This window comes from Anoplophora glabripennis, unplaced genomic scaffold (genome assembly GCF_000390285.2).
Source record: "Anoplophora glabripennis isolate ALB-LARVAE unplaced genomic scaffold, Agla_2.0 scaffold572, whole genome shotgun sequence".
NCBI classification, from domain to species: domain Eukaryota; kingdom Metazoa; phylum Arthropoda; class Insecta; order Coleoptera; family Cerambycidae; genus Anoplophora; species Anoplophora glabripennis.
Window position 1 is genome coordinate 127,989 of NW_019416660.1, and position 22,569 is coordinate 150,557.

Here is a 22,569-nt window from a genome sequence, read left to right on the forward strand (position 1 = left end):
CTCGACCAAATTTCAGAATGTTGTCTTATACTGGGTGTTCCAAAAATGAGATGAAAAATATTAGGGGCTCATTCTACCTACTTATAAAAATATTGGGAACTCCTTATATTAACGAAATTAGATAATCTCAAGGTTTTTTAGGTATTATTTTCTCTTTTCGAGTCGATCGAATATTCTAGTTTTCCGTTCAAACGTAAGTAAACTGTTATTACTATTTTTAAATTTCATAATTTTTATAAATTATTCAATGCAGTTACAGATAATTTGGTCACACTGGGCTTGAAGGAGCGATAGGTTGCATGAAAATGACAAAGAAAACGGAAAGCGGCATTCGATTACTTGTTGATTTCCAATGAAAAATCCGTTTGAATTAAAATCCTACCTGATCCTGTTTCGAAAATATGTATATTTTTTACTTTTTATATAGTCTATCCAGAGTATTAATACTGAAGTATGCCCATGTGGCGAAAAAATTACTATACTAGTACATAATCAATTTTGTGTGAGTGTGTATGCGTGCGAGCGTGCATATGTGCATTTCTGTCCGTGAATATAAGATATTATTTCCACACCATCTATGAGATAAATATCACGGCGTGCTTTTTTTAATGTGGTGTCCCCTGTAGGCCTAGTCCACTGCATGTAGCTGTTCAGTTTCTAAATATTATATCTATTTGCATATGAAAAAATTATCTCATTTATTTGAAATAACTATTTATAAATGGTGTGAAGAAAATGCTTTAAATAATCTAGGCAAAAAAGATGGATCATCAATTGAGTTTATTTTAAATCTTTCCCAATATTTTAAAAATTATCGGTGAACAGATTCACCGGCCTGCTCTGACTATAGTCCCAGACCATCATTGTTCAAGTACAGAAGGCTATCTTTCAAATGATCCAAAAGAACGTGGAATTTTAAAGTTTGAGAAACTCCTGTACTCTCAAAAGCTTTGCGAACTTTTTTCAAATTTTCTTCTATTTCTACAAAAAAAGCTGATATAAACGAAATAGACGAAGATTTGACAAAACTTCGCAAAGCTTTTGAGAGTACAGGAGTTTCTCAAACTTTAAAAATCCACGTTCTTTTGGATCATTTGAAAGATAGCCTTCTCTACTTGAACAATGATGGTCTGGGACTATGGTCAGAGCAGGCCGGTGAATCTGTTCAACGAGAATTTTTAAAATATTGGGAAAGATTTAAAATAAACTCAATTGATGATCCATCTTTTTTGACTAGATTATTTAAAGCATTTTCTTCACACCATTTATAAATAGTTATTTCAAATAAATGAGATAATTTTTTCATATGCAAATAGATATAATATTTAGAAACTGAACAGCTACATGCAGTGGACTAGGCCTACAGGGGACACCACTTTAAAAAAAGCGCGCCGTGATATTTATCTCATAGATGGTGTGGAAATAATATCTTATACATATGCACGCTCGCACGCATACACAAGCACACAAAATTGATTATGTAGTAGTATAGTAATTTTTTCGCCACATGTGCATACTTCAGTATTAATACTCTGGATAGACTATATAAAAAGTAAAAAATATACATATTTTCGAAACAGGATCAGGTAGGATTTTAATTGAAACGGATTTTTTATTGGAAATCAACCAGGAATCGAATGCCGCTTTCCGTTTTCTTTGTCATTTTCATGCAACCTATCGCTCCTTCAAGCCCAGTGTGTGGTGAGATTTTAATACTCACAATTGTATAACAGAAAATTTTCTTTTTTTTGTGTTTAAATTCTGCGTCGTTTATTTCGAAATAAGTACAATTTAACAGTTTTCTAGGGACTCTCCAAAACAATAAGTAAGTACCTTCTCCTTGAAAAAAAATTTCAAATCTTTAATATTAGGCTGCTTAATTTTTTGAAAAATCTGAAATAAATTAATTGTGATAATCTTTATATTCAATGATTTGTTTTCATAGGTTCTGTTTGTTGCTAATAATTGAGAGAAAAAAGTTATAACTCAAATGAAATAATCTTAAGGTTATGTAACTCTGCTAACAACACACACACAAAAAAAGTCTAAACCCAAGAGACCTACATATCTTTTCCGAGAGAATTCGATGCGCTGAACACAATCCTGTAGTCAAAATTCATGACTTCCCAATGAATTTCGGAAAAAAGTGAAAACTGGTCAAAATATAGGTCAAGTAATTGTTTCCTAAATTTTGTCCAAATGTACTTGTATATTTTCGTAGTAGAAGTTTTCAACCAAATTCATGGAGAATTCATGAATTTTGACTACAGAATCGTGTTCAGCGAATCGGATTCCTTCTGAAATGAAATGTGGCTCTCTTGGGTTTGGACTTTTTTGTGTGTATGTGTAATAAGTTTTCGAAAAAGTGTCATCGGGACTAGTACCATCATTTTTATAAATAGAATTACCCTCTAATTTTTTTGTACTTATTTCCGGAACAACTGTATAAACATTTGTTTTTGAAGCTAGCGTTTCTCAGATACAGGGTGTTAGAATTCAGAAAAGGGTATCGATAAGTTAAGTTATTAAGTTATCGATAATGGCACACAAGTTGTACATGTTTTGAAAAGTTAATCAAATAAAATGTACTTTACTCGGGTCCGCCGATAAAATTAACTCACCCCGTATATGTAAATTATCCACATGTTTAGTATTCTACATGGGGCAATTGTAGTTATTCCTACACGGATTAAATAACGATATAGAATTACAATGATTAACACTGTACTCAGAACAGGCTTATTTTTGATAAGATTATATTAATTTCTCATGAATGTACCATTGTGGACTTATCTTTATCTCACTTGTTTCAAATTTTCAATAATATTCCCCTGAATTCCAGTTTCTTTTTAGCTTATTTTATAACTATTTTATTCAAAAAAACATTGCTAAAAATAAAATCATAGTACATACTTAAGTGATTAGAGATTGTTCTATTTTCATGAGAATCTGACATTCGCATCACATTTTACATAGGAAGTTGTGGTTCTGTATTTGGTTTAGGTTTTCACGTTGTGGTAACATACACGTAACACGTATTTAGTAAAAAACATCGAGGTTCCAAGAACTGCACAAATATATATTTTTTTAATCGGAACAAATTAGTTTCGGAAATGCACTACTTCCTAACTTATCATGATTCTCAAAGAAGATAAATTAAGAGAACAGTCAACGCTGTGAGATTTAAAATTTCAGATTCCAAATACACCAGAGGGAGGGAAGGAACGTCTTTACTTTCGTATTGCGACCGTAGCCTCACAGAAAACAAGTAAAGACTTTCGGGCGAGTTTGATTTTTGTATCGACTGAAGCTCTGTGAACACGTTGTAGTTATCTCAAAAGCAAAAAACTAAAGGTAGAAGTTCAGAAGCCGAACTCGCACAAAACTCTTTACTCCCTTTCTGTGAGATCACGGCATAAATTCTAGCATTTACTTTTTCGCTTTCACAGAACATACCACAACAAATTCGAAAATTCACTCCACTTTCGAATCTAAGGTACGAAGCCGTTTGCGAGTCATCTACACGATACCAACTCTGGCAAAAGTAGATACTAGATGCACCCATGTTCCAGGGAGTCCAGACGACTCTACCTACACATGAATCAGACAAAATTTCACTTGAGTTTCGAAAATTTATTAAGAATCTCTCCACCAAGCTCCCGACCGTCTCCAATCACCAAAGCCGTGACGAACGATAACAACCAATACTAGCGGCAGCGTGATCAAACCACCTGTTTCAAATTTTAGGAAATAAAATCGATTATCGACCACCATATACCTACCATATACAGGTCAATAATCCGTTCGAGGTGAACAGAATCCAAAAATGGACAAAATTCCATAAGGTCAAATGTGCAAAGAGGCATAGAGACCGCTGCAGAACCTCTGGGGATTCATCATAAGGGTTGTTTGAACATCGACTCTGATACCTTACATCTCATTAACCAGGAAATGCCAGTGTGAGTACCTACATGACCCGAAATCAAAAGTATACGTTGTCCTACGATACTTACAAGCAGCTCTTACTTATTGAATAGAAGAGTAAGTCTCAAAGTGCAAAAACATGATACACCATATCATTCAGAAGTTTCAATGCCTGATGCGAAGATCATTAGTGGTACTTACCAGCCCAACCAGATATGGATACACCAGCACGTGTAGTTTGTTTTAACTTTCTATTTGCATTGTACATATACAATCAAAGCTCATTTATTGTTACTAGCATGCTATCAATATATATCCAAATTTCTACAATTTCAAAACATTGTTAAAAATTTCAAAACTTTTTGTGAACACATTGCTTACGGCCTAGAGCTAATCTCTTGCTAAATAGTCAGGAGTCTATGTGCCAAGTATCCCAAGGGATACGTCAAGCATCAAGGAGCGCTTCCAAACAGGTACCCTAAAGAAATCTCAAAAAATCAAGCTCCAAGTAGCTTCTAAATTAAGATACTCTCATGAGGCCTCAAACCCATTGCTCAAGTAAGGCAAAGCTTACAAAAAGATGGTGATATAGACAAAAGAGTACTCATACTCGAAGTGCCAAAAAAACATGTTTAGTGCAAAAAGACTCAGTTGGAAGTCTCCAAACTAGTGCATTGCGAGGGTGTGTTGTGTGTGGTTCAAGGCTATTAAGTTAGAGCGTGAACCTTACCCATAAGCAAAACACCTTGCCACCGATGGAGGACGACTGACAACTCTAACCCAAGCATCCTTAACGGATGTTTGAAAAACGACCGAAAGTCCCATTCGTCTCTTTGCAAGCGAATAGGAGGGGAAAGTCCCAGCATCGAGGATCTCGGTAAAAGTACTGGTCCCCCATGTTAGAGGTATGGATTTACAAAACCTCCAAGAACATAATACGTAACAACACGAATCTATGACATAAGGAATCGCAGTGTTGGACGCCACATCATGCGTTGAACGTATAATAAGGCAAACTTTATTAGACGTTTATAGAAGGAAAACAAAATTACATTGGAACTGTTTCTGGTGCGTTAGAATCAGTTTCCAAGCAAAACAATGAATTTTGGGCTCTATGTCAGCATTATATCGGAATGTACATGTGTCTGTCTGTTGGAAACTATTTTGCTATTATTTTATGTATTATAAATAGTAAAAAGCTTCTTCTTTACATAAGAAACAGATACAGATACAGTTTCTAATTTAACACGGTCTTTAAAAATGAAATAGTTATGTAACATTTCGTTAGACTTTCTATAAGTGTTATAATATATTTAAAAGAATTATTTTCAGAAATTTCAATTTCAACGCTCGTATTTCGGCAACTAGGCAGTTTCCTATCCACGTCGATGGAAACTTTTTTTCTTATTTTGAGGATATCTACGCCTAAGTTTGGCTTATGCTAGTTGGGACACTTTGTATGCATTTAAAAAATTGCAATTAAACAATATTTTACATCTTTTAAAAAAACTATTTACAAAAATAAAATAAATGAGTAAAGTTGTTTTTCTTGAATAACTATATGAATCCAGTTTGAATACCTGCTGCAAAGCACCATAATGTCTTTCGGTCAGTGTTAGATAGTTCACAGATTTTTCTGTATTTGGATACATCAAGAATTCCCTAGCAATCCAACATCTATTCCTTCGATCCCACGGATCTTTAAGCTGTTTGTGGGTGTTTCTTTAATTTGTATCACTGTTATGATCGGAACTGAGATAGAAGAGTCAAGTTCTTATTGCCGTTACCTGTTACTTTATTCGTGTTTCTTGACCTAACTACTGCGTATACTTTAATTGATTTATTGTTCACCTTTTATACCGAATTAACAGATACCGGAATGTTTTCAAGCTCCGAGAGGATTTTTTAATGGCAACGGCAAATAAAATTAATAATAATCAAAATTCTTAAAAGGTATTTACAACCACGTGAACCATTCTCGTGTTACACACCTACATAAATATAGGTGAAAATTTGTAGTCGTAAATTAGTGTCGTCAGCTTCTTTTTACCTTTTGTAGTAAACATAAAAATTGATAGAACATCTTTACGGTAGTGTGGTTTAGTGGTTCTATGGCTTTTCATCCGCCGCGACTGAGAAAAAGCCACTACGGAGTCACAACTGAAGATGTTGACAGTGAAGAACGGTGAAACGTTTGGAAAGAATGGATGCGACCAGTTACAAATGCCACTATGGAACGCCTGAGAGAACCACCACTATCTGGGAACCAATTTTGTCTGTAGGGTCTACCTACAGAGTCTAGTCCGAAAACAACAAGTGTATATGAAAGATTCCTATGCAGAATCAACCTTCTTAAAAAAAAAACAAATATACTGAATAATCCATACCAAGCTTTTAATGAATTCCGACTACTGAGTTTTATTGTATTTCCATTTTACCTGTAAAAGAGCAATGAACAGGAAAAATATGTCTATCATTCCGCACCTGACACTACAATAATAATTATTTTCAAAATTTCACATATTTGTTTTCACTTGAGCATTTACGTGTTTCATGCAAAACACTAGAATATTATATGAGATATTAGAAAGTTTGAAACATTTTCAATTACGAACAATTAACCTTAATGTTTACTGGTCATAAACGAGGTCATAAACGCAAAAATAAGCAACTGTTTTTGTAACGCTTTTAAACACGAGGTAAACAAATAAAACAAAATGCATCATTGGCCCATCCTGTTGCAAAGATTAAAACTATGTAGGTAAAACGTCGCGAAAATATCCAATATTCGGTAGGTATTCGATGACATGTCAGTTTTTGTAATGGTTTTTAATCGCCGTGAAGGACTTTTTCAAAACATTTAAAAATAAACCTCAAAACTTATGATTCACCTAGAAGTGAATAGAGATTTTTTAATATACATTTAAATTAAATATTTTTAACTGAGCTGATTCATGAACTTACTCATCGTTACTACCGCGCCTGTTTGATGTTAAAAACCCCTTAAGGATTCATAAAACTACGCTAATATAATAATGGATGGCCTATACGCAAGACATTCAATTGTTTTTTTATGGTGACGCTGCCAACTATAAAGTATAATGTTTAAAATGATTCATCCTTCTGTATCGCAACCCCAATCAGGTAACAAGGCTTAAGCACACTTTTACAATAATCAGTCTACTGTTAATTAATTTACTTCTTATCCCTTGAGACGCCATCATAATTTTGAAGGATTTACTGTCGTGTCACACGAGCAGCCATTTTCTGAATTAAAATTATCAATCAATTAAAAGTGTCTGCATAGCTAATACTCTACAGGTTGTCCCTGTAAGGTTGAGACACTACTCGATCACAGATTATTAGAATCTAATTAAAATGATTTAAACCAACTTGTCTAGATACAAAAATCTACGCCTACTGATATACATATTATAGTTCACTGAATGAATAACGTATTTTAATATAAATTTAAAACTATTTTACTTAGTAACCTTTTTTGGGGTGTCCTTGAATATTTATAGCTTTTTCGTTCGTTACGTTTGTAATCTAATGTACATTTTCTAATACAGATTTGGTGTATTTAATATGTATTTTTGTGAAAAACATAAACTGATGTAAAACGTTTAAAAATTTCGTCTGTAGACGGCACCGTCCTAAAGTTCTTTCAGACGCCCAGTATGTCAGTCAGTCAGTCAAAGTACGTCGGCACAAAATCTAACTATGCAATTAGAACACTTATTTTCATGAATTTTTTAGTTATTATCGTTTTTAGTTATACATTAATATTTTAATAATTTTAATGCACTGAGTTTATTTGATTATTTTTTGTTTGTTTTTATTTATAAATAGCAAAATATAACTAAATATTAATAAACATGTTCTACATGTTTATTTTTTTACTTGTGAAACTGTTTTGGTGCCCAGAGAATGATTTAAAAAATCTCCAAGGCATAAAAAGTTTTACCACATTAGTGATCATTTGAGTAACCTCTCTGTTAAATGTCATATTACCTACCATTAAAGTTTAGCGTATCTAAAATGTTTATATTTTTTATACGTTTGAAGATAATGTTGTAATTGGTACCTACATATTTTATACATTTTAGGCGACGTGGTGTTATTTTTCGTCTATATACAATGCAAATTGGTCTGATGATAAGACAGGGACACAAAAAAAAAGTTCAAACCCAAGAAACACACATCATTTCCGAAGGAATTCGATGCGCTGAACAGGATCCTGTAGTCAAAATTCATAACTTGCGGATGAATTTAGGAGAAAAGCAAAATTTTTGGGTGAAAATGCCCAAATATGGAGGCGCTGAACACGATGCCATTAGTAAAATTTACCCCCAACCTCAATATTTTTTAGAAGATCCACTGTTTGGGTGAATTTTTTCCTAAATTATGTCCAAATATATAATTTTCGTAGTATCTTGAGACGCTATACATGATGCATACATTCTAAAAAAATTTCACTCAAATTTCACTCAATTTTACTCAATAATGTATCAGTTTCTGTACACACCCGATTGAGTGAAATTTTCTAGTATGAGTACAACTGAGTGAAACTATTGCATCAGAAATTAGTGTGAGTTTTACCCAAATTCGAGTTACTGCTAACTTTCAATTGAGCGACTTTTGATTCTATTCTGAGTATATAAAACCAATTTAGAGTTAACTTTTTCTCTGATACGATTTAAATTTAACTATTATTTTTTACTCAGACTTGGTTTATATTCTCTTTAAATTTTAATTTAAATATCATTGTATTAAAGTCATAAACTACTAAGCTGCCACAGTGGTTTCTATACAGATCCCAGAATATTTTAGGTCTCGATTAAAGGAATTGGTGAACTGATCGGACAAATAGGTTACAAATACCTAATTATAGATAACAATTTCGCTATCCGTTTTTTAACCAAATATTAATCGAGACTTAATTATTGTCTTTAATTATTGTAATTAAATCACTGCATTTAAATACAATTTTCACTAGAATAACCAGATAAACCGACACTTGTCCAACTCCAAAGCACACCATACACCATACTGCCATCCACCGTGCCATGGTCACGAGATAACCTAATAGGACAACAGGAAAAGACAAAGACGATGCATCTGGATATGAAAAAGGGTGGAATCACTCAGTAATGATGACGTTTACTCTGATTTAGGTACAAGTGCACCAAATACGAGTGTACGTGAGGAATTTATTTAAGGAGTAGGTACCTACACATATTTGAGTGAAAGTGCTCAGTTATAATTTAAATATAATCACAAATTAGTAAATTGATCAAAATGCCCAACATTGAGTGAAAATATACCTACTCAATAATTTCACTCAATGGATTCATGACCTCGATATTTCTCAGAAAATTCACCATTTGGGTGGCTTGAAGATGCATGGGTCAAAACTGATTTTTTCCTAGATTTTGCCCAAATATATCATTTTCGTAGTATTTTGAGAAGCTGAACATGAAGCCATTAGTAAAATTTACTAATGACCTCGATATTTCTAAAAAATACATTATTTGGGTGAAAACTGGCATTTGTCATTTTCGTAGCGGATAATCGAATTGCCTCTAGTTTATCAACAATTAATTATGAAAAATATTCGTTTGACATTTATTTTTTAGTCAAATATCAGATTTAGGCCTGGATTTATGTTATACAGCATACTATTTGATATGTACCTGAATAAAGTATCAGCCATTTTTTATCACGTTTCACCTGAGATCTTGTAGAGATTCTGAAAATGTGAATTGTTTCAAAGTTCTCTTATTAAGCATATATTTAATCCTGGCTAGAATACGCAAACATGACATGGATATTGTTCTGTCAAATATACATCCTTTAATTCGACTGCCAAACTTCTCAGAGCGTTCATTGATCAAAATTAATTAAAACAAAGTTCAAAGGAACTGGTGCTCAATTTCGACTTCTTACTTACACGTAACAGTTTGAATATTATCCTTTAAGTTTCACACTAGTTAAAATTTCATACTACGAAAATGATGTTTGGACAAAATTTAGGATACAATCAGTTTTGACCCATGTTTGGGCTAGGTTTCATCCAAATAGTGGATTTTCTGAGAAATATGGAGGTCATGGGTAAATGTTATTAATATCATGGTATTCAGCACCTTAAAATACTATAAAAATGATATCTTTGGACAAACTTTAGGAAAATATCAGTTTTGACACATATTTGGGCGTTTTCACCTAAAAATTTCACTTTTTCCGAAATTCATTCATGATTTTTTTGCCTAGAGGGTCGTATTCAGCGCATCGAATTCCTTCGATGATATGTGGGTCTCCTGGATTTGGACTTTTTTGTGTGCCAGTGTAATTTGTCACGAACTAATGAATTAACGAACTATTCTAAATCTACAAATTAACTTATTTACAGGTATTAGTAAAACAGTAAATAAGAAACAACTATTTTTCATTAAATAGTTGGAAGCAGCAACTTCTTCAAGATTTCTATAAATTCATTTTAAAAATTTATATACAAGTTACTCTCTTATACTCTTATACTCTCTTACTTATACTCTCAGTTATTTCAATTAATTAATATTTTTAAATTAATGTCGAACATTTTGCATGCACAATATACACTTTTTCGTCCACAAATAATTTTTAATAATCGAAAAAAATACAGCAGTAAGGCATGTTTAATGGTATACAATAACGTCATGTCATTATATTTTAAATTAAACCAAAAAAATCGTAGCAGACTTAGATATGCAGTTAGTTATCTAATAATAATAATTAATACTTTTTTACTTACTACGTTAATGACATATACGTAAGGACACACTTTAGCATTTCATACACACACAATTAACTTAAAATAGCACATTACTTAAATGTTGAAAAATGTATCTAGGGACAATGCTGTTGATAACCATATCACTGTAGTGCGAAATAAGGCTTACTCATATAGGTATCTAGACCTCCTAGAGATCTAGAGCAATAAGTTTTGGAGAATAAAATATATTTATTACCTTGAAATCAATAATTTGAAGAATTTGGATAGAATGTCCAGTTGTCCTTCTTGCAGAACAGGATTAATATGTGTGCTCCTGGACATAAAACGTTTCAATTTCAACAATGATAACGATAACGATGAAGCCATAAAGTTAACGGGATCTATAGACGAAACCTTATTACTATGTTATCAACAGGCGCCATTGCCGTTATTAATTGCAATAAATGGATATGCCGGTCGAATATATACACACGTATTTAACCTAATACCAGGATAGATAAGGTAGTGTGTAATAACAGCATGTGTCATTTTTTCTTTGCTTGTCATAACTGAATGATGGCGCTTTTGTTATCCGCGGATCATCAAAGATAAAGATAAGACATTAAACAACCACAGTTCATTTTATTTTAAAAATTGAAAATGTTTTTACTTATGTTTTCTTTTATGTCAACAGTCAACTTCCGTTATTAAATGCTAAGTGAGATAAGCATTACAAAAAAAATAATAAATAAAATAATTTACATTAATTAAGTACATATTTATGAAAAGATAATTCTTACCTAGTGCCTAATATTGTTTACGCCATTCCCGTGTAAGAAAATATCTACAAAGAGAGAAATATTTTAAATCTTTAAAGATGAACTATTTACAACTTAAGTACCTAACAAAATGTAGATTGACAAACATTTTTAATTATATTTTTCGTCTCTGTTAAATTTTGAACACTTTATTTGATTGCAGTGAAATACGTAGACAATATTTTTAGTTATAAAGTTGCCTTCTTAGATATTAGTTACGAAACAACTACTCTGCGGGCTACATGCCTCCTCCAGGATTCAATAACACCGGCAATATACATATATTAAATAGCTAAGATCATTTGTCAACAGAATAATCAAAATAAACTTTGCAGGTTATATGTCACCCACACTCAAAATTTTGAGCAAACTAATTTGGTAATGGTGTATATTACATAGATTTAGCAAAGTTTAATTTTTTTTAAGCTTAAAAATGATTTAGTGTCACAAATATTGCCACTTTAATCAATCAATCTATTTCATTAATTGTCCTAAAATTACCATTTGTGCTGTAAAGTGTTGCCAATGAAAAAAAAGAAAGCTGACAGTTCAGAGTTATTAAAAATGGAGCACTACATAACAGAATAACGCGTTTTCATTATTGAGGAATAATTTAAATATAATTATGGTTTAGCAGTAACAATTTTCGTTCAAAATATGGTCGGAATAGTAATTTTCCTTCATCATTTCATTAACTGCGAAGACATTAATTAAAATATTTAAGGAGAATGGATCAGTTAGTGACCTTAAACACTCCGGCCGTCTTTCAACAAATCGTTCAACGCAAAACATGAAGCAGTTCGTGAGAGTGTTGCTGAGATTCCAGGAACATCAATTCGGCACCGCGGTCAAGAAATGGACATTTCAAGAAGTTCTCTACAGCGCATTCTCACGAGATTTGCACAAAGTTCAATTCACTCAAGAACTGAAGCCTACTGACCACGCATAACGAAGAGAGTTCGTTCAATGCATTATGGAACAAATGGATGCTGATTTTTCGAACAAAATCATCTTCAGCAATGAGGCCTATTTTTATCTTGATGGATTCGTTAATTGACAAAATTGCCGCGATTGGAGTTCAGAAAATCCACAAGTGATTGTTGAAAAACAAATGCATCCACCACGTGTCACTGTTCGGAACGGATTTTGGGCTGAAGACATCATCGGACCATTCCTCGAAAATGCGGCTGGTTAGGGAATAATAGTTAATAGTGCCCGCTATCGCGACATGAGTCTTTTCCCGGTCGAGTAATTTCTCGTTTTGGTGGAGAATTGGCCATCCAGCTCATGCGACTTAACACCGTTGGACTTTTTCTTTGAGGTTTTTTGAAGCCTAAGGTATGCCAACAAGCCCACGACCACTCACGCCTTGAAGGAAGAAATTAAGCAATGTATCAACGAAATTTAGCCGCATTTATGCAAAACGGGCATGGAAATTGCAAATGCTACTTTATAAAATATTCTAAACCAAACTTTTACAAATTTGCCTCAATAACTATAATTTTATAGTGTCCTATCGTCTAAATCATTTCAACTATCGCCATCAGCACAGCACTGAATATTAGTTTAAAAAAATATATTGTTTTTGAAAAGTTTAATATTAAGTACCTACCTATTCAAAGTTTGTAGACATTCATTTTTTAATCAGAATTAGTTAAATATACTTACTACATATTTAACTAAAATAAATAATATAGTAAATATGCTGTTCTCTTGCAATTTTTTTCTATTGCGCGAATTAATTGAGGTGTTAAATAATCGAATTGAACGCACATATGGAGTTCCACAAGGTTTAATCCTGGGGCCTATTTTATATTTTATTTATAATTTACCAGAAGTGATGTCAATTTAAATGTGTTTATTATTTCCGAACGATTTTATCAATATATACCATTACTGTCAAAACCATTTATAATTCACCGTTCTCGATTAACAAACTGCTTTATTAACACATAATACATTTTCCAATGTCTGTGTAAATTTTATATACACTCCGAAATATATTTAAATAGATAATAACGTACTTTTTAATTTTACATTTTAACTTAATTTAAAACCGAATCCTAGTAAAATCATCAACAGCCAAAAACGGGTATCAAATTTGGTACTGATACTTCAACTGGATTTAAAAATAGTTCAACAGATCATCCTTCAGACATTATGTGAGGATATACATACATAATGTAAGGAGTCAAAATTGACCCGAGCTCATTTACGTTTTTTTTTTTTCGTTGTGATCCTGTACAATTCTTACCACTTTTACATTTATTCCATACGTTGACCTAAATTATATTTGTATCAATCATTAGCGGTTACAATAAAACAATTTCCTAGTGACATAAATGCTAAAAACTTCCTGCGGATACGTAAACAAAATAAATAAAAGAATAATATTTGATGTTGCACAGAACAACCACATTGCCTAGTAATTGTCAGCTTTAAAAATGATGACATATGATCGTGTGTATAATTGTTAAATACATAATATGTAATTAGATAAAACAGATGTATTTTTAAAATATGATCCCTGTTTAAACCAGATGGTTTACTGCATAACTTTTTTTATGTACATGTATATAAACAGAATATATACTTAGCACATACCTGCTTTATAAAATTTTTTGAATGTAACACCAAAGCAGAAAAAAAAACAAACTTATTAATTTCAACTGTACATTAAAATCCTAATAAAGCAGACAAAAACTATTTTCATTTAAAGATGTATGTTTAAATATACCCTGTCACAAACATGTTAATCAGTTGTAAAAATGAACAATTTATGTTAGTAACTGTATTTATAATGTCGATAACTTTTGCATGTGGGTATTTCCAACTGAATACAACAACATTTGAGAAATAGTGAAATATAGAGAATGGTTAAATTAGGGCAAAGCGTAAATATAATCGTTCAGATTTTAATTTTGCAATTTTTAGGGATTACTCAAAAAGATGTAGAAAAATATTAGAACACTTTCTTAAGACCACTTTTTTCCTTTATTTGAATAGGTATTGAAGATGTCATCATTTAACATTTAGAAAACTCATAATAGCATCCTAGTTATATACATAGTTACTAGGATATTTTCCTATCCTAAAAAAATGCTGTTTCAACATTTCTCTCTCGATGTACCGTCAGCTGTTCACTCATTATTGCCTCAACCTCAAATATTTAGAAAAACCTTCCGGATTTTGCAAGAATTGTAAAATCAATTACATGTTACATATACATATAGTGTCCCAGAAAAGAGGACTTATCCGGTAACTACAGCTTCAAAGTCAAAATAAGATAATTTGAGCAAACTCATCTATACTATGCAGATTTGTGCACTTTGGAAAAACAAATTAAAAATGGGGTTACCCTTATTCTCCTCATCTTTTTTGTAGGTAACCTTCTGATGTATTTTTTAACTTTTCAGACTATCATTTTATGTGTCTTTTCTTAGAGTGAAAATAATAGTAAAGAAATTGTGTAACTTTATGAAAGTATTAAAAAATATTTTTTTCATTTGTCCTTCCTAGTGCACAAATTTCTGCAAACTCAATACAATAAAATAAATAACATCCGTGTCAAATTTGAACTAAATATGTCGAAAGGTTAATATCTTAAATACCTTCGTGATTACTAAGAAGAAAAGCTTTTGAAAATTATTTGTTGACGCATGTATCTTTTAAAAGAATCATTTTTGTATATCATCAAGTTTGCCTTAATCATCATATTTTGATCTAAGTAATCTGTTTTCTGGGACACTGTATATATATTATTATATTATTATATTATTATATTATTATATTATTATATTATTATTATATATATTATTTCCGTAATATAATTAACATAAAACGACAAGAGCAAATGTTTCAAAACGTGGCAGATACTTAATTTTTAAGTCGCTTTGTTGTGATGATTAAAGTATTTTAAGTATTACACACCGACTGTTGTAGTACTTTACCATCGAATTCCAGGTCATGTTCCAATACCGCAATACCAGTTCTCTAGAAGAGGTTCCACTGAATAGTAAATAAACGTTCGCTTGCATACATGTAGGTGGAGATATGCTCGGCCGGATCCAGTGGCCATGTCCGCCTTGCACGTATTTCCGGCTTAGTTTTTGTACACAAGCCCAGGGCCGGATTTAGGAAAGCCACAGAAGAACGTGTTTTAAGTTTGAACCGCAATATGGTGATAAGTATCACCCGTACGAAATTATATGCAAAAATTTCTAACTTTTGTTGCAAACAAAAGATTAAAAAGTGTGTATTCAATTTGGACTAAACATAAATGCAGTGATCTTTCAAATTTTCATAATTTTTAACTACACATGAGTTAGATTAATTAAAAACCATTGAAGCTATAAGCTTCGTATTTGGTACAGTGCAATTCGTTGAAGAGATGTTCTTTTACCGACTTAAATACACAATTTTCAATGTAAATTTTTAAGCCTCTTGAGTTTTTAAATATACTTCACCGTTAAAAAAAAAAATTACAATCATCAGCGTCATCAACAGCAGTGGATAACAAGTCAATTATTTCGCTCAAATTCATATAATATCACTTCATATTAATTCTTCGTCTTTATTAACAATGCTCGTAACAATCGCGTAGTTTTTGCACCTTTAACCGTGATTAAGGCCTTCCGAGACATAACAATTTTCTTTAGAAACTATATAAATCTATTAAAGAATCCTCAAACCGCTCCTAATGCCAACGCAATGAGGTGTTTGTCATATTTTCAAATATTACCACAAAATTAAATAATGTACCAAAGAAACTGGCTCTGTATTGTTTTATTTTTGCAAGAAATCTGTTGAATGTCAATCTCTATAGTCCTTACAGTAATTTCATTCGTGTAAATTTTGAACAAAACAGTTGTGTCGGATTTAGGGTGTTTTAACTGTCAAAAAAAAGTTATTTGATAATAATCTTTTGTAGTTGAAACTCGTCAATACAGTTTTTGTGCAAGGTTGTATTATTCAAATTTTTGTATGAAAATAATTATTTGATTCAATTTGAATAACAATATTGGTGCGACTTTTCGGTATACCTAACCCAGAAATGTTAGTATTTCAGTTGTGCGGGCTTCCCTAACAAGAAAACCGTCAATTTTCAATATTTGCTTAATATACAGAGTGATTCACGTAACTATCCTGCCCGATAACTTAATAATGGAAGGACATTTTTTGATTTTATAATAATATTTGAAATTCGTGTTTCCCAAAAACCTTAGAACGTGAACCTCAATTTTTAAGCAAATTGTATCCTATAAATAAATTACAAAAGATCAATACTTTTTTTAGATATAGCACGATGACATTTACCGAACTTATAAGTTTCAGGGCACGAAAATAAATAAAATCGCTATTTCAAACAATAACATTTAGACTAAATAGGCCAGGAAAATAAGCTTGGATATGACTATTTCGCGACTTTTTGTTTCGGCAAGCTGAATTTATCACATCAATATTGTGTACAATAATAACATATTAGTTTCCACAGTCATAAAAATGGGGGGAAGATGGTTTACAGGGTGGTTAATTGTATAATTTTTACGTAAATTCACGTTTTTCGCTTATAACTTTTTTTCCGTTCATTTCCACGAGAGGACAGTAAAATATTATTTTTTTCGTCTTCAAAAGACCTACAAAACTAACCCTCGAGCGTCAAAAAATATTGATTATTAAATTGATTGATTATTAAAGTTATAAACAGAAGAAGTTTATTTATGACTTTTGAATTAAACATTTATAAACTGCGTTATTATTACCAGAACGTTTTGGCATCGCATCCTCTCATTCCTTATCACTGTCTAATAACTCACACGAAATCTGGAATCGGTAAGTTGAATAGTTTACAAGTAATGGCCTATAAACAAATTAACTAATTATTAGTCTGGACGATCCCCAGGATCTTCCACAATCGCAATGATTTTTTTCAAGGTAGATTTCATAATAATACGTTGAAATCTATATATTTTTTTTAAATTTGCAAACTGGATTTTTTTTTATTTTTTAGCCTTAGTTGCAAAATGAAATATACGACGCACGAGCGTGATATAGTTATATATTTTAACAATCAGCCGTCATCTTTGACAGTCTGTAACTCCGTTGTTTTTCAACAAATCTTGACGATTTTTTTTTAACTTAAAGCTCTTTTCATAAGCTTTCCGAATATGTAATAATATATAACTATATCGCGTCGTATATTTCATTTTGCAACTAAGGCTAAAAAATGAAAAAAATTCCAGGTTTTGCAAATTTAAAATTTAAAAAAATGACAGATTTCAATGTATCTATTATTATGAAACCTACCATGAAAAAAATCAATGCGATTATGGAAGATCCTCGGGATCGTCCAGACTAATAATTAGTTAATTTTTTTATAAGGCCATAACTTGTAAACTATTCAACTTACCGATTCCAGATTTCGTGTGAGTTATTAGACAGTGATAAAGAATAAGAGGGTGCGATGCCAAAACGTTCTGGTAATAATAACGCAGTGTATAAATATTTAATTCAGAAGTCATAAATAAACTTCTTCTGTTTATAACTTTTGATTTAATCAATATTTTTTGAAGCTCTAGGGCTAGTTTTGTAGGTCTTCTAAAGACGAAATAAAAGTACTTTACTGTTTTCTCGTGGAAATGAACGGTAAAAAGTTATAAGCGAAAAACGTGAATTTACGTAAAAACTATACAATTAACCACCCTGTAAACAATCTTCCCTCATTTTGCTTTTCGAAACAAAAAGTCGCGTCCAACTCTATATTTCCTGGACTATAAAATATTTGTAGGAGGCGTGCAATGTTTTACCAAACAATTTTTTAACGATGATGCAATTTATTAAATTAAAATCACAAATTAATGGAAACATATTCTAAGTTGGCGTTGCACATTCAGTATTTATAATAAATAATAGGAATTTGCGGTTTGGCATACCAATAAAAAAATATATGCTACCTATTTTATAACGATCTTCTATATATTATCTTCTCTAAATATTTTAGTAAAATTTTTTGAAACCGCAATTAGGTAATTCATTTTTTAAACCTTCAAAATTATTGTGAATTACATATATCAAAATCTATTTTTGAAATTTATTGGGTACATTTTTCTTAAAATTTAAAGGTAAAAATCACTGAAAATTTCCCACGAAAGAACAACTTCTGAATTCTCAATGGACCCTCTTTTCTAAAAAGCTCGATTCTCCTCGATCTAAAATACTACTAAAAAATAAAACAAAACAACTGAGACTACAAGAAAATGATTGAGACAGAAAGCGCAATGGACGAGGTAAAATTAACACAGAGTGAAGAAAGTTGGACAGAACTATATCCCTTGCAAAAACTTTTGAAATATACATGTGACAATTTATTTAGTTAAATAAATAATGCATTAAAATTACTCTTCATGTTACCACATTGTCTAGTCCCGAGTCCATGGACTTTGCAGCCAACGTGACCCGATCAGCAAGGAGGACTGGCCTTATATTAATTTTAATTGGTTTAATTAGAACTAAGTGAAGCGAGTCGATTGTTCTGAAAGCGCTGTTGCAAATTATTTGAGTACAAAAGATGCATGGCATACAGAACGAAGTAAATTATAGAAACATATCCAGTCATTACGGATATCATAAAAACTACTATTTTTATTGCTTGAAAGTATTTATTTGTACTTCATGAATATTATTGTCGCTCTACAAATTAAAATAATAAAAAAAAATTATACGCTCAGCAAAAAAAATTAAAGGAGCAGAAAAATGTTCAATTTTTTTAGTGATTTTTGAAAAAGCTGTATCTTTTCAAGCAACTTGAAGCTTGAAGACTAGTTTTCGAATCTCGAGATAATTTTATTTTTAAGCATCATTCTCGGCGCAATCAAAAAAGTAATGCAAGACAAAACTGCCCATGGGCTCGGAAAATTTTTTTCTAGCTTAATCAATGCCAAGGTCATTTAGCCTGATTCATCAGCTTCAATTTATTTTTGTTTTATTTTCTATACGATTATTTCTCATTGAGATATTGCCTATTAAGTGAAAAGTAACTTTTATTGATAATCAATATCTCTATCTCATGAAAGTACAACGAACGGAAGGTGGGTTTTGAAAAACTTCAATCAATACTATTCAAAGGTCATTTGGCATGTTTGAGAAAAAAAATATATGTACTCAGTATTAATTTGAAAAAGTACAAAAAAAATACTTTTTCTGCTGTTTTTAAAAATCAACGACTACTTTACAAATATTGCGAAAAATGGTTATGTGTTTTTTTAGCTCAATACATACAGAGGCCTGTAAATTTTGAAATCTATCAGTCAAACCGTTTTCCTTTCCTAAAAAATAGATTATATGTAGGTACATAAAAAATAAATTATAAACTATGACATTTAGCAATTATTAAAAAGTGCATCGTTTTTTTCGAATATAAATATTAACTTATCTCAGAGAGTGATGTACCTATTTATCTACTTCTCACTATGAAATTTCAAAGTAGGCAGAAGTAAGTTAAGTATTAAATTTTTATTTAATTTAATTTGCAGTACGGTAAAACACTTAAGATAGAACAAACTACTATTTTAACTTACAAAAAACTAATTTAAACTTATGAAGAGATCTTCATGTTACCTCTAAAAACAAGTAGAAGAAGCGAGAAGAATAGGAAAAAAATAGCATCTACAGATAATACTTTCAAACATTTGAAATTGGACTCTTATGGTCAACTCATACAGGCAGGAAGGCATGTATCATCATACGATAAATATTATTTAATGTTTTATCTGTAAACACACTGAGTAAGACAGAGATACGACCAGATACGACATTCTTGAGAGAAATATTTTGTGTCGCTGAATATGTCAACGCTCGTTTAACAACGTATCTGTTTGAACGACTATTGTAAAAGTACGTACAGACAACATTCAGTTTTAAATGAGCAAAGTTGGGGATCGATAAGAATTTTGAAAAATGTGTTAAAAATCGATTTTTATTGCTTTTAAACAAGCAGACATATTCAAATCCAATTCGATGCACATTATATTCACAAGTTGTTAAAAGAGTTTTATAAGCAGCCGATAGCATAGATATGGATTTTTTACTTCATAAATCTTAACATTTCATGTCAAACTGGATTTTTAAAATTTGTTTGAATGTATTTCGTTATTATTCATTATTATACTAGGTTTGGAAATATCCAAGAAATTTTGAAACTGAGATTAAGTCATCTGGCCGGTATTTATATTTCTTGTGTGTACTCTCCGTGTCGCTCCAGTCCTTAATTATTTGTAGCAAACTGTAAAAAATCATTTTTTGCACTTTTCAAATCGATGTCAAGGATGAAAAATATTATTCTTCGAAAACCATGACAGTCCTTGTAGAGAATTTATTCCAGTTTTCAAAACTGTCCTAGGATTTAACGTGCAATAATTTCTTGTATTATTGCAGATATTTCTTGCAGATATTAATTATTAAAATCAAAAGTGTATTTTTCATTCAATCATCGATATCTCGATAGCCAATAGTAGCACGAAGACTTTTCAAAAATCAAATTGAATCTGAATAAATGAACTAACTGACCTCTGTACTGATTCCATGGACAGTCCTTAAAAAATATTTGTTTTATCTTCCCGAAATATTTCTTTTGATGGCTCAATAACCTTTCTCAAAAAAAATTTTTTGTCTGAAGATCTTGAAGATCTTTTTATTATCTCGATACGACCATTTTTCACTAACATCAGTAAAATTCATGAAAATTGTTTGTTCCTTTAATTTTTTCCAGTAGTGTATGTAGGTATATCTGGCAAAGCATATTTTTTAATATTATCACCTACAAGAGAAAAAATAAGCTTATCTGTCGGTAATGTCAATAATAAGGTTTAGGCCATATAGCCACAACCGCATTCGCAAACAACACGTTATCAATATTCAATTCCAGTGAATGTAGTTTCCCGGTTATTAATGAATTCCAAGGGTTAAAAATAGCATACGACCTCGCCTAGCACGCGATACAGCAACAGATGGTTTCCACCCTCAACGTAAAGGATATCTAGCGCAGTGAATCATATTCTAATTAAATTCGCTCCGTTCTGAATAAACACGAATTAATCCAGGTTTACACTTCGTGTTAGAAAAAAATGGTTTCAATGTCTGTCCTGAAATTGAAACGAAGCGAGAACTTGTTTAAATATTGTTGCAGAGAAATTGAATATGCAGTAGGTATGACTTATTCGGAATATCAAAGATAAAGTACGCCGCAAACGAGAAATAAAGAAAATGTAAATAAATATGAGAGAGACCCCTTCGAGACACAATTCTAGTCGCCGATTAAAATGTCGGTAAACGATAAAAAAAGTACACTTTCTTAGTCGGCAACATCAATTTCCCGTATTAGAAATTCCTACAACCTCCATCCCAGGAATATTTCGTAAACTACGGATCACATCGAGTACACTCCAACGGCCATTCAAGAACCACCATTGTCTGAGGAGTCCATGGTAGCACAAGAACCAACAATTAAAACCGAAAACAACCACCGGATGTGCCTTGGGGTTTGTTAGGTCCGCCCCCACAGAGCCTAGACCGAGAACAGGATTCCTAGCAAAGGTGAAGAACGTGCATTGTAAGCCTGTAACTGCAAGCTATTACCGCATAAAATTCTCTTGGAGTTTGTAAAACCGCTTTTCAAATTCTCACATCTACCATCACTACATATTATAAAACAAAGTCCTGCGCCGCGTCTCTTTGTCTGTCTGTTCGGGATAAACTCAAAAACTACTGCACCGATTTTCTTGCTGTTTTCATCAATGGATAGAGTGGTTCTCGAGGAAGGTTTTAGTATATAATTTGTTAAGTTTAAGCATTTCATGCACATTATTTTACTCTTTTACACCATATAATTTAAATGAATATCTTAGGAGTAATCGCAAAAAAATTACGGACGCGAGAATAAAATTCAAGCACCTTGCTTGATGCGATGGTCGACCCTCCCCCCGCACCGTCTTGCCTACTGTTTAGCTAATAAGTCGAACGATAAGGCGCGCGTGATCCTTTAATAAACTGACTTGGAGCGAATGGAGGTGACGACTG

General features: G+C 31.8%; 1 protein-coding gene across 2 annotated transcripts in view; it reads right to left on the bottom strand.

Annotated features, from left to right (window-relative positions):
- The window catches only part of LOC108913214 (signal-induced proliferation-associated 1-like protein 1), a 157,881-nt gene that overhangs the window by 98,259 nt on the left and 37,053 nt on the right, over nt 1-22,569 (bottom strand). The window contains exon 2 of one of the 2 annotated variants that reach the window (XM_023455179.1): nt 11,479-11,522. The exons of the other annotated variant lie outside the window; for it this stretch is intronic. The gene's annotated coding sequence lies outside the window, so the exon portion shown is untranslated. The remainder of the gene's footprint in view (nt 1-11,478; nt 11,523-22,569) is intronic. 2 annotated transcript variants of the gene reach the window in all.